Genomic DNA, 15,620 nt, shown 5'->3' on the forward strand with positions numbered 1-15,620 from the left:
ATTATTTCCAGAGGACTAATGTGCAATAAACACGTCACAAATTCACAAATATATCACAATTTTCGAACATTTCGTTGACAGTTACGATACAAAGCGCTCAGCGGGACATAAAGCCCCTTTTAATAAAATTGTTACGGTCTAGGTGAATTAATAACTCTATTTCATATTAACACATGGCTCCTAATTAAGTTTAAACGCGTTATTTGCAATTAAACTGGGATAATTATTAAAGATCCAGCTTAAGCCTTATGTAACGAGGTACACAGAGAGCGCGTTACTATATTCAGCTATATAAGAGCGAATTAGCTCCCAATTAATAATTCCATAGTGCTGGATATTAATTACTGATTATACATAATTAACTTCGAGACGTTTTAAGGTTTAAATATTAGGATTACACGTTATTAGTTTTAGTTTACTTTCTTACTAGTTTTGGAGTAGTTAATTAGATCCTAGTCTGAGTTATACAGTGTGCAGATAAAAAATAAGAAAAGGATTATTAAAAAAAAGGAAGAAAAGAAGGAAAGACAGAAAAGTTATTACTCCTCAAAACAGTTAAAAATACATGTAGGTGGGGCCCTCTACAAGTAGGAGTCATATTGATATCAAAATCAAATTTCTCATGTCAAAAAACTCCCAGACAGCAATTTTCATCCAAATATTGACGTTGCTTCAGAAATTATTTCGAAAAAAATGAAATAAAAATGAAATTTCTACACCCTGTATCTCCGAAACTAAGCATTTTAGAACATACATTTATATGAACTTTTTTACTTATTTTTATATGCAGAATATGCTGCCAATGTTTCCGGAATACAGTTCGGACCACCCTGTATATTTTTTCACTCAGTAATTTTATACAAATATGATTGCTAATAAAATACTTAGTTTATACACATTTAGATATATCTCTTTAAATATAAATTAGTATTGCCACCATGCGATTAATGGGAAATACAATATGATCGTGAATAAAAAACGGCGTCAGCGATGGCTATGAAATAAAGATCGCTGTCAATTTATGTGTAAAATTTTATGGAGAATGTCACCGACCGTTATTTTCAAGCCATTCTGGACGCCGTTTTTTCTTATATAATTATGTCTCTAATATGTACTTAGGTAATTTTTTCCATTTGCCTATTGTTAATTATAACGTCGTCAAACTATAAAATTTGCTCTATTTTTTACTTAAATTTTTTTAGTAATATCAGAACATGTTTTGAATAGTTTAATTAGTAATAAAGCTACTAACATGTTCAGTTATTTTATTTTCTATAAAGCTTTTTTGATAAAAGTATACTTGCTAAGACGTTAAATTGCCTGAGGATTACGATCGATGCCATTTACCATCCAATTTTACACAATAAAATGCCATCGATCGTAATTTCAAAAGCAGAAAACTTGCCGCCGTTTTTTCCAATAAAATGGGCGGTGGGGAGAAAATTACAGATTCCTGTATTATATTAACGACTAACGACATTATTAATCGCATGTACACAAAGCATCGACACTATTAGAAATCGATCTAATTTCTAATAGTATCGAGCTTTTAAAATTCGAGAAAGTGATCGGAGATTATGTTTAAAGTGTTGTGAAATGTTCGTTAGTGCATATTTTTGTGTCAGTAATCGGTATCGGTATAAACAAATCGCGATGGAGTATACAATTCCGGAGAAGGATATGCTAAGAAGAGCATACTTCCTGGCAGGGGAAAGCCCTGTAGAATCTCGGAGGCTTTATTCCGAAGAGTATCCGAATAGACAAATCCCTAATGCTCGAACCTTTGTAAGTATGGTTCAGCATTTGAGGGATTCGGGAAAAGCAACGAAGAATTGCTGTAAAACGTTAAAATTGCATGCTCAGAAGAAGGAGAGCATGTATTGGAAATGGAGGTCGTCATTTTGAACAATTATTATAATAGTATGCAGTCAAGAAGCGAAGGGTATACCGGATGGTGCATCATCGTTGGAAATATAGGATATCCCATGCAAATTTTGAACTGTCCAGATATTGGATCCCCTTGTTCAAATTTGTAATGTATCTTTAAAAACCATTTACGATTTAGCTCTAAAATTAATAGAGGAGCCAATATTTCCACAGTTGAACATTTGCATAGTGTTGTTAAGAATTGTAGTGAAGTGTTGTTAAGTGTAGTGTTATGTGCAGTTTTAAGAGTGGTAAAATGGATAAAACAGAAAGCTGTGCAGTTATCTCTCTGCTATAGGGATATGTTTTTTTATTGTTTGGTAAGTTTTTTTTCTTTTAGTTTATTTTGTGGAATGTGGAAAGTAGGGCTACTGGCGAACACCCACTTAAAAAAAAGTAACACACCGCTGCAGAACCTCTTGGGTGGTGTGGAATTTTGCAAGTACTTTTTAAGTCTTTCTAGTCGATGTGGCAACAGCGGGCGACGAACAAGCCGAGATCCGCGAGATTTCTCCCCTGCGCCGGGGGATCCGCGAGATCCCCCGGCGGCTCTCAAAATGTCGCAATTTTTTTTTCAAAGTTTCAAAGTTAAATAACTCGGTTATTTTCAATTTATTTTAAAAATGGTAAAGAGAAAATATGTTTCTTTTGACCAGATCTATCACCCCTTAAAATATCTGCACTTATTTCTGGGACACCCTGTATAGGTACGGACAAAAAGTTACCATATATACCAACATTTCTTTATTATACCCATTGAGTATTTACCTACCGCCCATCACTGTGTCCAAGGAAAACAGAATAAAATATACTTTAATTAACACCAGTTAAATAATGAGGAAACATTACCTTGCCTTTTTTTATAACCAAACCTTCCAAACCAAAATAATATCAATGCGTCTCGTCTCGAACGGTAGTCTAAAAGCTATTACCTAACACTTATTGTCTTTTCTTGTTGTCCGATTTTTACCCTCTAGCTTACGTATAATATTTAAAAAATCAATAATTATTTATGTATACAGGGTGTCTTAAAACTGAATATTTTGGACTTAAAGAAATCTGTTTATTTTTAAATAAAGTTTTTTCTACAAACTCTATATAGTCTGTCCAACGAGAAGATCCTTGACAGTGATAGATGTGTCTGTCATTTTAATTTCAAAGTAGTTTATTTTATTTTACAAAGAAATAAGTTGGTACGACTGGAACGCATAGCAGGAAATATTTAAAATTTGATTGACAAGATGACAAGTGATTACTTCAAAATATTGTGAAAAAAACTGTATAAAACTGAAAAAATGCAATCGAGTTATTTTATTTAATAAAAACGGTATGTGTTAATACAAAACAAACAAGAACAAGACACTACATACCAAAAAAATATAAAAAAAGAACTATTATTTACTTTCAAGCTTTATGAAACTACCCGCATTTATGATTATATTTATCAATATAACTTATGTACAAATACAAATTTGTAATATTCCACAGGAATAAATAAAATAGCATAGGTAAATAAAACAAACTATTTTATTAATAAAAACTCCTACCAAATTTTATACCTTAAAGGTTGATTAATTAACTTTAATCTTAATTTTTTAAACCAGTACCTTTTGACATTATTTTTCTGCAGTACTAAAATCCATTATTTGTCTATCGTGTGATGTCGATATTTTACAGCTACTCAGTTTTTTAGTATGTGTTTAGTTTGATCCTTCTACTTTATACGAGATGCACCTATCTACGACGAAATGGTATACAAACTTTATCGATGGCAACTTCATTGGTGTATAAGACTTTCTGCCTGGGCAGCGAGTATTAACCATAAACTGTGCTCTGGGTCTACAGTTAATTTTCACTCGATTTTTCCTCCACTTGACTTCAAAAGACACAAAACACACGTAATAATACGAATCAAAATGCATCATCTTCCAAAACGCAGGGTATTTAACAAAAGATGACACAAAATTATAACCTATAATTTGGCAAGACTTTGACAAGCGTCAAAAATGACAAAAATCTAAAGGCGAGTTCATACGCATCGGCGTCCGTTTGTCGTTCATCGTTCCGTCAAACGATGTCAAGAATAGGTGCCCAGATTGGCGCTGACTACCAGTAAGCGGCAAACCTGCTTGCACTGTGTTCGCACACTAACACTTATCGTCTTTTCTTGTTGTCCGATTTTTACCCTCTAGCTTACGTATAATATTTAAAAAATCAATAATTATTTATGTATACAGGGTGTCTTAAAACTGAATATTTTGGACTTAAAGAAATCTGTTTATTTTTAAATAAAGTTTTTTCTACAAACTCTATATTTTATGTAGAAAAATGTAATTAGGTTTTAAATGCAAACGTCAAAATGGCATGCAAGTTGCTAGTCAAAAAAAAATCTAAATTTAATTAGTTAGAGGAAACAGACAAAATAGTAATTTCTCCAGAAGATAATGAAAAAGAATGAATTTTAAAAATGCATCAAGAATAGAACAAAGTTTTTTCCGCTGGAAAATCTCATTTGTTTTTTCCTGCAAACTAGTTTTCCTTTCCCTCACACACGTAACGATTAATCATATTCAATGTACTGACCGGGCTGTAATTGATGTGACAAAAATCGCGATGTCTAGTCAGAAAATGAATAGTCATTTGAATACTAAAACTAGACTAGTGGCGGAGACACCGGGAGTCAGCAATAAAGTCAATTATTTCATTTGTTTCGAGATTTACAAATGAATGTTAAATACAAAAGTTATAGGGAAGGATAAGATACAGATTTTAAATTTATTTCAAAGTATACAGAGTACTTCAAAAAAAATGTGGCGCATATAACATATGATTTTTAAATGCATCAAACTAATTTTTATTTTATATTTTGATTCTCCGTAAAATTCTATAACTTTTTTATATATAATATTATATACATAAAATTAATAGTTTTTGTAATATTTCAATTTGTTTAAACAAATGTTAGATTTCAGTGTGGTAAAAAAATTGTCAGTGACGCCATTGTCTCTGAAGTTGGGCTAGTAAAATTTGGTAGGAGTTTTTGAAAGGACACACCCGATATATTATCATTTTTTTGTAGGAGATTTTACAAAACTCTTCAACTTTTATTAAGTTTACTGTGTCATATACCGTATAATCGAAAAAAAAACGGCGTCAGCGATGGCTATGAAATAAAGATCGCTTTCATTTTATATGTTACGGTTAAGGTCCGATGCCCGGTTAATGTCGACATTACCCGGTTAATCTCCGTAAAATTCTAACGAATTAAAGAGTATAACATAAGAATAATACACAACAAAACAACCAAAAACATAACCTACTCCCAAACATTAACCAGTTAATGTCGACATTACCCAAGTAGCATTTGGACCTTATCTAACGTCGGGTATACGTCGCGTCCAATAAACCCGACGTCGGGTGCCAACGTCGGTTCGACCGCCTGACGACCCTTATTTGCACCTAAATGGGGAATACAGATTCGGGTCGCCTCGACGTCGCTCTCTGACCTAATAGGGAATGTAATTCTACCAATTACCAACGTCATATTACGTTGGATTTTAGTCACTTAAAATTCGTCGCTAAGCACTTACGTTACATTTGGTTTCATATTCGCTACCAAGAATACATAAAAACCTAACCAAACTACCTAATTACAAATGGATTCATAATCACTCCTCGAATATAACTATAAGTGCCTACCTAATTTCATATTATAATAATTCTGAATCATTAATCCAGACATCAGTTTTGTCAACGGAAGTCACTTTTTTGATATATCTGATTAAAATACTCCGGAAAACAACGAGCGCCTTCAAAATTAGGTAGATTTATGAAATAAAAATATCTATAAAAAAGTAACTCACAAAATATTTTTTTTTATTTTCTAGCTGGTTTAATCATAAAACTGTACTGTGGTTCCCCCCAAACTCAACCTTAACAATATTAGTCTACTAGAAATTGGAATGTGAATGTAAATTTTAAAAACAAAAACCGATTTTAAAATGGCTGACAATCGGATATTTGTTAAGAATGGCGGATTCCTGTGTCCGACTTAATATGAACTACCAATATACCAATTCCGACCGGGTCTCCAATATTAGTCGTCTCACACGACCGAAATCATCAAACCGGACGACCGGCAATCGTATTATGACGTATATAATTCCAACGTACGCCACGTAACCTCACTTTGCGTATCAGTGATTTGTGGATTTGTGCAACTATATTTTAGTTTTTGTTTTCTCCTTAAAAAAAAGGGCAGCCACTTTTTTAAGATAGTATATATACAAAATTTAAAAGAATTGGAACCAGTACCTCACATGTGGGAGGAGGATGGGGTCCGCTGGTTTCCTAAGCTAAAAAATAAAATTAAGATGCACCAATGTAATGTAGCATCTCTTCCGGATAAAAAGCATTCGTGGGTGGAGGCAAGACATCACTACTACTATTATTATTTTATTTATTAGCTTTCTGTAAAATGTAGATGAATGTCTAAATGCCTTTTTAGTGTTTTTTAGGCATAATAAAAAATTAAGTTTGTTTACAAAACTTTTTTATTAGGTTATGTTCATGATGTTCATTAGGCCGCAAATGCTACTTAATGGGTTGTATTTACTGACGTAAACAGAGATACGTAAATTAGGTTATAAGTATGAACATAAAATACAACAAAATATAATTGGACGTTACTTTAGGGATTATCAGTGGGACGTATCCTATTCGGACAACGGGTAGACGTCGGGCTAGTTCAAGTATATGTACGTCGTGCAAGCCAACGTGGGAACGACGTTGAGAAATTAATAAAAATGGTACGTTGTTATTTTGTACGTCGACAGATCGTTGGATTTACCAACTCGGATCCAACGACGTCGCTTTTAATAGGAAAGCGACGTCGGTCATATCACCAGCACCCGACCTAAATTTGCACAAAGTCTGACGTCGCTTCAGGTCAGATTTAGTTCGAAGTCAGATAGATGCTACTTGGGTAACTGAGAGGGCAGTTATAAATAAACAGTACAGTTGACGCGCTAAAGTTCAAAATAAATTCTTAGTTATAAATCGTTTAGGAAAGCGACGTCGGTCATATCACCAGCACCCGACCTAAATTTGCACAAAGTCTGACGTCGCTTCAGGTCAGATTTAGTTCGAAGTCAGATAGATGCTACTTGGGTAACCGGACATCGGACTTTAACCGTAACATATATATGTAAATTTATATGGGAATTATGGGAAATGTAATCGATCGTCATTTCCCAGCCAAGTGGACGCCTTTTTTTTACGCCCTATTTTATTTATAATAGTTTCCGACTTATTCTAAATTTTTCAATTTTTTTGTAATTCACTTATGCTAAAACATCATATTTGTCTTGATGAAACAAAAATATAAAAATAAACAAATAAAAAAAAATAAAATGTAATAAGAGTTTTTATTTCTGTCATCGATACTATTTCGTTTCGGGCAATTTTTCGGGCTTTTCGGGTGATTTTTTTCGGCCAATTGTTTTCGGGTAATTCTCCTTCGGGCAATTTTTTCGGGCAATTTTCCTTGATCCACTTTACCCCACGACACGCCACTGGTAGAACGTATTGGTAATGCTCTATTTTCCAGAATGTCGCGCTGAAATCCATATCGTGCTGATATAATTTACGGCATTAGCGCTTTGTGTGTCTATTCTTTTATAAAGCAGATAAGGTGTGGTTAATAAAACCTTATTGACACTAATGACACACTAATGAGCCTATTATGTCATTATAATATCCAGGTATTTTTTTCATTATAGACTAATACGACCCAATATAATTTATCTTTTTTTTAACAAGAGATAAAAAAGAACGATATAGGTATTCAATCAATCCAGTTCTTTGGCGGCATTATGTTTATACAGGATGTCCCAGAAATAAGTATTTTAAGGGGTGGTAGATCTCGATAAAAGAAACATATTTTCTCTTTATCGTTCTTCAAATAAGTCCAAAATAACGGAGTTATTTTACTTTGAAAATTTAAAAAAAAAATGATTTTTTGCTAAAATTTTCAGAACCACTGTGGGCCGATCATCTCCATAAGAAAGAAATTGCTTTATTGTCATAAAAAAATTTTACAATTTTGTTGACAAAGCTTAAAAAAAAAAGAATATAAAAAACATACAAAACTTCACTTAACAATAGAAAAACATATAAAACTAACAGCAAACATACAAAACTAAAACAATACTTTATACAATTATAGAAATTGTACATTGTCAAAAATGTATTTAATTAAATATAAATAAAATATAAACATACATGTAAATAAACAACTGTATATAATGTCAATACCGAATTTAAATGGATAGAAAACAAAATCATTTCTTAAATTTAGTGAATGTGTGTTAAATTTAGAACCCTAGATATTAATAAAAAAAATCGTTAACCGCGTAAAAGGCTTTCTCCAGTAAGTATGATCTCAAGGCTCTGCGAAATGCAGGAAAGGATGAAATGGAATTAATTTCAGATGGCAGATGATAGTGCATTTTTTTTTGCATTGTACAATTGGGAACTCTTTACTAACTCAGAGTGAGGGGTTGGCAGATACATGTTATGCTCTGCGTTCCTAATTGGATAGCCATGAACTGGCTCTAGAGAAATACTCGATACGTGCTTGCGAACTAGGCAGACGGATTCGAGTATGAATAGGGAAGGAAGAGTTAATATTTTATATCTTCTAAACAAGTCCCGGCAGTGAGCACAACTGGTTAGCCTCAGTGAATATCGCACAGCTCTCTTTTGTAATTTGAAGATACGCTCAAATTGAGTCGCACAACACGCACCCCAGAATGGAAGTGCGTATCGGAGATGCGACTCATAAAGGGCATAATAGACTGTCCTAGATGTTGACAAATTAAGCACATTAGCAACTGATCTAAGTGCGAAACAGGCAGAACTTAATTTTTTAGCTAAAGCATCGATGTGCAAATCCCATTTTAAATAGTTGTCCACAACAAGGCCTAAAAATTTCACAGAATCAACGACGTCAATGGTGGTATTATCAAGTTGAAAAGGTAGCAACGTACTTTTATATGATAAGACTTTAGTTTTAGAGACGTTGAGACACAGATAATTAGAATCGCACCATGTTTTTATGTTGATTAAGTCACTGGAAATGGTTCTATGAAGTGCCGTGGTGTCCGGGCTGCTCCATGTGAAACAAGTATCATCCGCGAAGAGACAGATTTTACCACTGATGTCCAGACTAGCAATATCGTTGATAAACAACAGAAACAAAATAGGACCTAGCACTGAGCCCTGAGGTACTCCGCATTCTATTGGCTTGCAAGAAGACACAGTCTTATCAACCCTCACACGCTGGTTTCTGTTGTTAAGGTAGGACTTAAACCATTCAAGAGGCGTTCCCCTGATACCATAGTACTGCAATTTGTTAGTTAGGATGTTATGATTAACACAATCGAAAGCTTTCGAGAAATCACAGAAAATTGTTGCTGTAACGAGACGGTTGTTCAGACTGGAGACATTATTAAACAGCGAAAACATAGCGTCATTTGTACATTTGTTACTCAAGAACCCAAACTGAAAGGGGGTGAGTATTTTGTATTTTAGAAGAAATGATACAAGCCTCTTTTTAACCAGTCTCTCCATGATCTTCGATAACGTGGGAAGGAGTGCAATTGGACGATAGCATAAGAATGTATGCGATATCAGCATAAGAATGTATTGTTTTCACTTTTGCAACTAAATAGTCGGCCGGCTAAAAATTACATGTCAGTGCGTACCCTAATTATTCTTGAAAAACTCACAAGAGAAAGACAGAAAAATGCATGCCTTATTTAAAAATATGTAATACTTTTATTCAAATATGCGATAATTGTTTTGAGTAGTGTATTATCAAACACTTTTTTTTATAAAAATCTACCAATTTTATTTTTCAACGAATCAAATTGGCGTAAAGTACAGGGTGAGCTGAATAACTGCACATATTTTTAGAGAAGGTATATTTCGATTTCAGAAACTATGAGTTTTTTTTTCTCGTGACAAAAAAATGTTTAAAATTTTGTACTTCAAAAAATAAAATTATTATTTAAAAATAAAATTTATTCTTCAGTTAAAGACGTAATATCTTGATAATATGGCAACACAGGGAGGGAGCACAAACTCAGAAACTACCCAGTGGTTCTGAAAATTTAAACAAAAAATTTTTTTTTTTTAAATTTTCAATGTTAAAAAACTATCAGCAATTTTGGACTTATTTGAAAAACTTTATGAAAAAAGTATGTTTCATCTACCAGCCCTGAAAATATGTGCATTTGTGCATATTACTCACTCTATATATTTTCAAAAAAAAATACAGGGTGTTTCAAAAAACATGTGAGGGAGATTTCTCACTTAGAAATAAGATTTATTTTTCATATCAACATAGATCAGATTCGGCTTGGTTTCGTAGCTACAGGGTGTTAAAGTCTTAATAACCTTTAAATTTATTATAGTGTTCTTTGAAAGTTAATAATATTAAAAAAATTTAAAGTTTGGTATTAGACTTGGATCAAGGCAAATTAATAAAATTGCGTTTATCTCATCAAGGAGGCCAAAATTGACAAAATATCAAGAGACAACTTTTAATCGGCATTAAATTGGTTACATTATTTCGTCAACAAAATAAAAAAAAGTCAGTGGCATACATGCTTTTTTTAGAAAAATATTCCAACTTGAAAGAAAACTACAATAAATCAAAAAAATAATAAAATTTTAACACCCCGTAGCTACGATACAAAGCAGAATCGGACCTATGTTGACATGAAAAATAAATCTTATTTTTAAGTGAGGAATCTACCCACGATAGATGGCACATGTTTTTTGAAACACCTTGTATACTTATTATTAAAATAAACTTACAGAACTGTTTTAAACTTCTACTTTATACCATAACAGATGCACTTTTTCTACACTACATCATCGGGACCTTTGAAAAAAAAATCGCTTTCAACGCGTACAGGTGGTCGGAAAATTTGTCGGGAAACTCGCCGAATTTTCCGAGCGGTTTTCGCACGCTTTTCCTGGAGTGGGAAGCGGATTGCAGCGACGAGCGCGAACTAATGCTTTAACTTCGGTGAAACTTTTTGGCAAAGACTACAGCGCGCTCTGGCGATCCACTGCGCATCAAGTTGGCCGTGTTTAACGTTTTTCCTGTCAGGAAAATGCCCGTGTTTTGTCCAGAATAAGAAGGTATTTACTTATTATGTGCTGGACGGTGTTTTCCAAATTTTTTTGTGCCATTTCCCACGTAAACTTGAAATGATTAAAACTCTGAAAAATGTCAAAAAGATAAAATCTGTCCAGTTAAAGGTTGATTCTCACTATACGTTCCATATCAGCTCCCTTCCGTTTACATAAAATATTATAGATCATGTAAATGAATAAGACAATGCACACTATCCGTTCCGTTTCTCTTCCGTTCCCTATCCTTTCCTTCCATACATTTTTTGGCGGGCGGACTGAAGCGTATCGGAAACAGCGTTGTCAAGTTCTTACATTTGTACCAGCTCTGTTAAAATTTTGCTGATATCTATTCATCCTCTCACCTCTTAATTAAACGTATTACCTTTTTCAAAAGATACACATTTTTAAAATAAAACTTTCGTAATGATATAAATTGTAATACAATAAAAAGTATGAAACTGATACGGAACGGAAGCTTACGTATAGCGTCAATACAATAAAAATACGGGACGAATATGGAATGGATATGGAATGGAAACTGAAAATTGTCGGTCGTTCGTAGTGAGTTCTACGGGCCGGTACCATAGACAAACTAACAAAAGCAAGACTTGTCAAAGGATTGAGGAAGTCGAACTATTGTTTTTGCGCTGGCCAGTTGAGTCAGAAATCATCGCGCAGTCGCACTCGTCAAACCTAACCTAAATAAAACGAAAAACGTTTTTGCCTTGAACCATCCTTGAACGAACTGTTGAATTCCTGATTTTGCGTTTTGTTTGGTTATTACTATTATTTTATTAGCGTACAAAACGAAAATAAATAATTTAATACATTTTACATTTATGAAGAACATAATAATTACTATGATTATACATATTATTGTGATTACATCGCTAACGTAGACAAAACGAAGGTCCTACAAATTGACTGTAAGTTATAAGAATCTTTATCTTTTTAATCTTTTTATGATTTGAATTTTCGTGCTTTATATTTTATAATAGACTCGAAATGTTAATATTTTTGCAAATTCTTGTGAAAATGTGAAGTTTATGTTTTTGTTTTATATTTGAAAAAGTTTTATATTTTTAAGATGTTTCTTGTTGTTCCTATTATTAATATTATAATATACATAATTATTTTTTTGTACCTTTTGAAGAATAATGCTTTTATTTCGTTTACCATAACTGTTTTTTTTATCATCTTTTTTGTTATTTTAATAAGAGAAATACGTTTTCGTTTATTTAACTTTTGTTTTTATATCTGTTATGTCCAGAAATTATTGTTTATTTTACCGATGGAAATAAATTTATTTGATTTTAATAAACGCTTTTTAATTAAACATCCTTGTCTAAAAGGCTACTATAAAATACACAATCCATAAGTAAACCGTCCTCGTCTAAAAGGCCAGTTGACGCAAGCGCGGTAATAATCTCTTATCAAACTTGTTACCGTTTTGCAGTACAGCGTTGACGCGTCTTGCTTTTGTTAGTTTGTCTATGGCCGGTACCTATTTAGTGCGCCCCGAGCTTTAGGTGGTACGACACTGAAAAAACAAATCTATCGGCCCAAGGGCGAACGCACTTGAGCCAATTTCGCCATGCTCTTGATATATGCCAAATGCATGGTTCAATTGGGGTAATTTCAAGATGCATTTGGGATAAACGCTTTAGAATCGCTGGTTGCAAAGACTACAGCCTTATCTTGAAAGTATTGGAATTTGCATGACTTCATACCAAAATCTTCAAAGATCATTATCAAAACTCTGCGAATTTACGGCAGAAGCACTTCAACTTTGTTATGAAGTACTGCAAATTTGCGATAAAAGCACTTCGAATTTGTTATAAAACACTGCGAATTTGTGACAAAAGCACTTCGAATTTGTAACAACATAGTGAAGATTTGCGACAAAATCATTGCGAATTTGTAACAAAGGCACTGTGGTTTTTCTAAATAAAGCACTGAGAATTTGTTACAAAACACCCATAAAGCACATCAAATCACATTTACGATGTGTATACATTATTAGATGCAGACACAGGGTGACACAATTCCCTCGATGTAAATATGCTACGTTTACACATTGTAGTTCAACACGTATGCACAAAGGTTAAACGTCCGCCTCACAATGTAGCCACAGTATAGCATTTACGTATACACAAAGTAAGGGAAACACAGTGTGCCGTAGGATACACAGTGCTTGTGTTTAACTCTGTTTACACATTGCAGTTGTAACTTCCGCGTGTATACGTATGTATTTTGCTTCGTATATACATCTTGTGCTAGATAAAACTACTTCTTATGAACGAATTTAGGAAATAATACAAGTTTTGATGCCTAACTTTTCGTTCTTTTTAAGAATTATTTATCCAATGATCCCAATTATATCTTTTTAGAACGAAAATTAGGAAGGCAAAACTTTGTATTTTCCAAAAGAAAACACTGTAAAAGAACAGAATTTGTATCAAAATGTATTAAAAATATAAGTACCTAGTATAACAACATACTAAAATGGTAAACACTGGTATATCGCCACGATTTGGTGGACCTCGTTTAGTCATTTTTTCTCCTCTTTTCCTTCCAAGTAGTTGGTTTGGTAGCATACTCATTCATCGAGCACTCTGTTGGACTTTGTTGTATTTTATTTCCAGATTAACAATCTCACCCTTAAATTTTATATGAAACTGATTATTGAATATTAAACATATCTGTATATTGATCCATCAATAACTTACCGAATATCAGTGTAAGAAGTTCTTTGAAGTGTTTAAATCTTTCTTTCTCTGGTCCATTTAGATTTTTATTATTTCTAAATTAAAAAAAAATTATATTGCAGAGCTAACCTCTTTATCATTATACGAGAATATTTGGAGTTTTCATTCATTGGAGTCAAAATTTGGTAAATTGGGTATTGAGTACGGGAAGAGTCGCTACTATAATATTAATAATACACTTAGGAAGGTGTAACAAGGTAATTAAAAACTTGTGCTTACCTTTAAATCTCTTTTAAACTACACACAAATAGAATATTTATATAAGAAGTGTCTAGTCCTAGCAGTCAACTATTAAGCTTAACCAATCAGGTTGGTTAGCGTGGTTATTTGGAGTGTGTTAATTCATTTGTGTTTGTCAAAAACTCTAACGTGATTGGTCGGGCTTAACAGTTGCCTGCTAGGGCTAGACACAAGTAAATGAGCTTCCGAATGATAAAACAATAATGACTGCTAACACATACCACTGCTAGAAAGGAGAAAGGAGAGAGGACACATAAGATACACTTGGTCGGTGTATCTACGCTGAGGCTATCCGCGCGTGCGCACACCTTCATTTCATGCTAGAATGTAGACACAACAGTACACTATTACAAAGTGTCTATATAGATATTTATATTATGTGTATACGTCACATTTTTACAAGGTGTGTACTATAAGCACAACTATGATATACGAAGTATCACACATACATATGACTTATACATTGTATGTCTCATATACCGACGTCAGATTTCATCATTTTAATAATTATTTGTTACGTTACAAAAAACTCTTTAGAATCCTGTGTGCACACGGTATACAACTAGTAAACACGGTATCACACAATTCTATCAATATAAACCTGCGTGTATCTCATATGTATATGTTAGAACTAGATGAACACTTAGGTTCACTTTAACATATTTGGTTTTTCATGTGTCTCTCTTGTAGAAACGTAATTTCATTTCGACGTGCTGTATGGGCATACACGGTCAATTTTTCTTTCAAATATATTTGCAAATAAGTGTTATTTGAGTGTATGTGGCGTTATTTATACCTAATTAAGTACACAAAAATATCAATTATTTGCAGTAAATATATTTGAATTAAAAATTGACTTTGTATGGTTCGGGTTAGGGTAAATTTAAAAATAATACAAAATTTTGAAAATATTTTTATTGTTTATTTGGATGTATCTTTGTTTAACAAAAATAAAAATTTTTTTAAAGATAACTTATATATAAATATTTTAAGTTTGATATTTGAAATAAACAAAACTAATATATATCATTTACATCACTGTCTTCATCAAGTTGATGATGGCTGATGGATACTTCATTTATTACTTTCAGACATTCAATAGCTTCGATTAATTTGATTTTGTCCCCTAGAACATTATTTACTAGAATGCTCACTTCTTCTTGTGAAAGGCACTTTATTACATCGATTCCGTCGATATTTTGCTCTGCAAGAAAACAAAGCATATTTTACCAACAAGACATTGACAATACAAAATATGAACAAGAACTGATAAAAAAATTTGGCTCAATTGTAATGAAATATTTAGCATTTTTGCTACAAATGCTCGCGTATTTAACCTAAGGACACGAAGGATTTCAGTTGAAAAAAGATAGACGTCCATCACCAACTTATTGTCTGTAGTTCTTTCTGATGAAATCAGGAATTTTCCAAGATATTTATTTCTCTAAATAAATAAACTATAACCAACACAGTGCTATA

The 15,620-nt window shown here is 32.9% G+C and overlaps 1 protein-coding gene across 1 annotated transcript in view; it reads right to left on the reverse strand.

The window, feature by feature from the left end:
- Positions 1-10,984, reverse strand: part of LOC115885640 (RYamide receptor-like) — a 168,619-nt gene extending 157,635 nt beyond the window's left edge. Inside the window, exon 1 of the mRNA XM_030904607.1 lies at positions 10,810-10,984. The gene's annotated coding sequence lies outside the window, so the exon portion shown is untranslated. The remainder of the gene's footprint in view (positions 1-10,809) is intronic.
- Positions 10,985-15,620: the final 4,636 nt, after the last annotated feature.

This window comes from Sitophilus oryzae, unplaced genomic scaffold (genome assembly GCF_002938485.1).
Source record: "Sitophilus oryzae breed Bouriz unplaced genomic scaffold, Soryzae_2.0 scaffold_410_pilon_pilon, whole genome shotgun sequence".
NCBI classification, from domain to species: Eukaryota; Metazoa; Arthropoda; class Insecta; order Coleoptera; family Curculionidae; genus Sitophilus; species Sitophilus oryzae.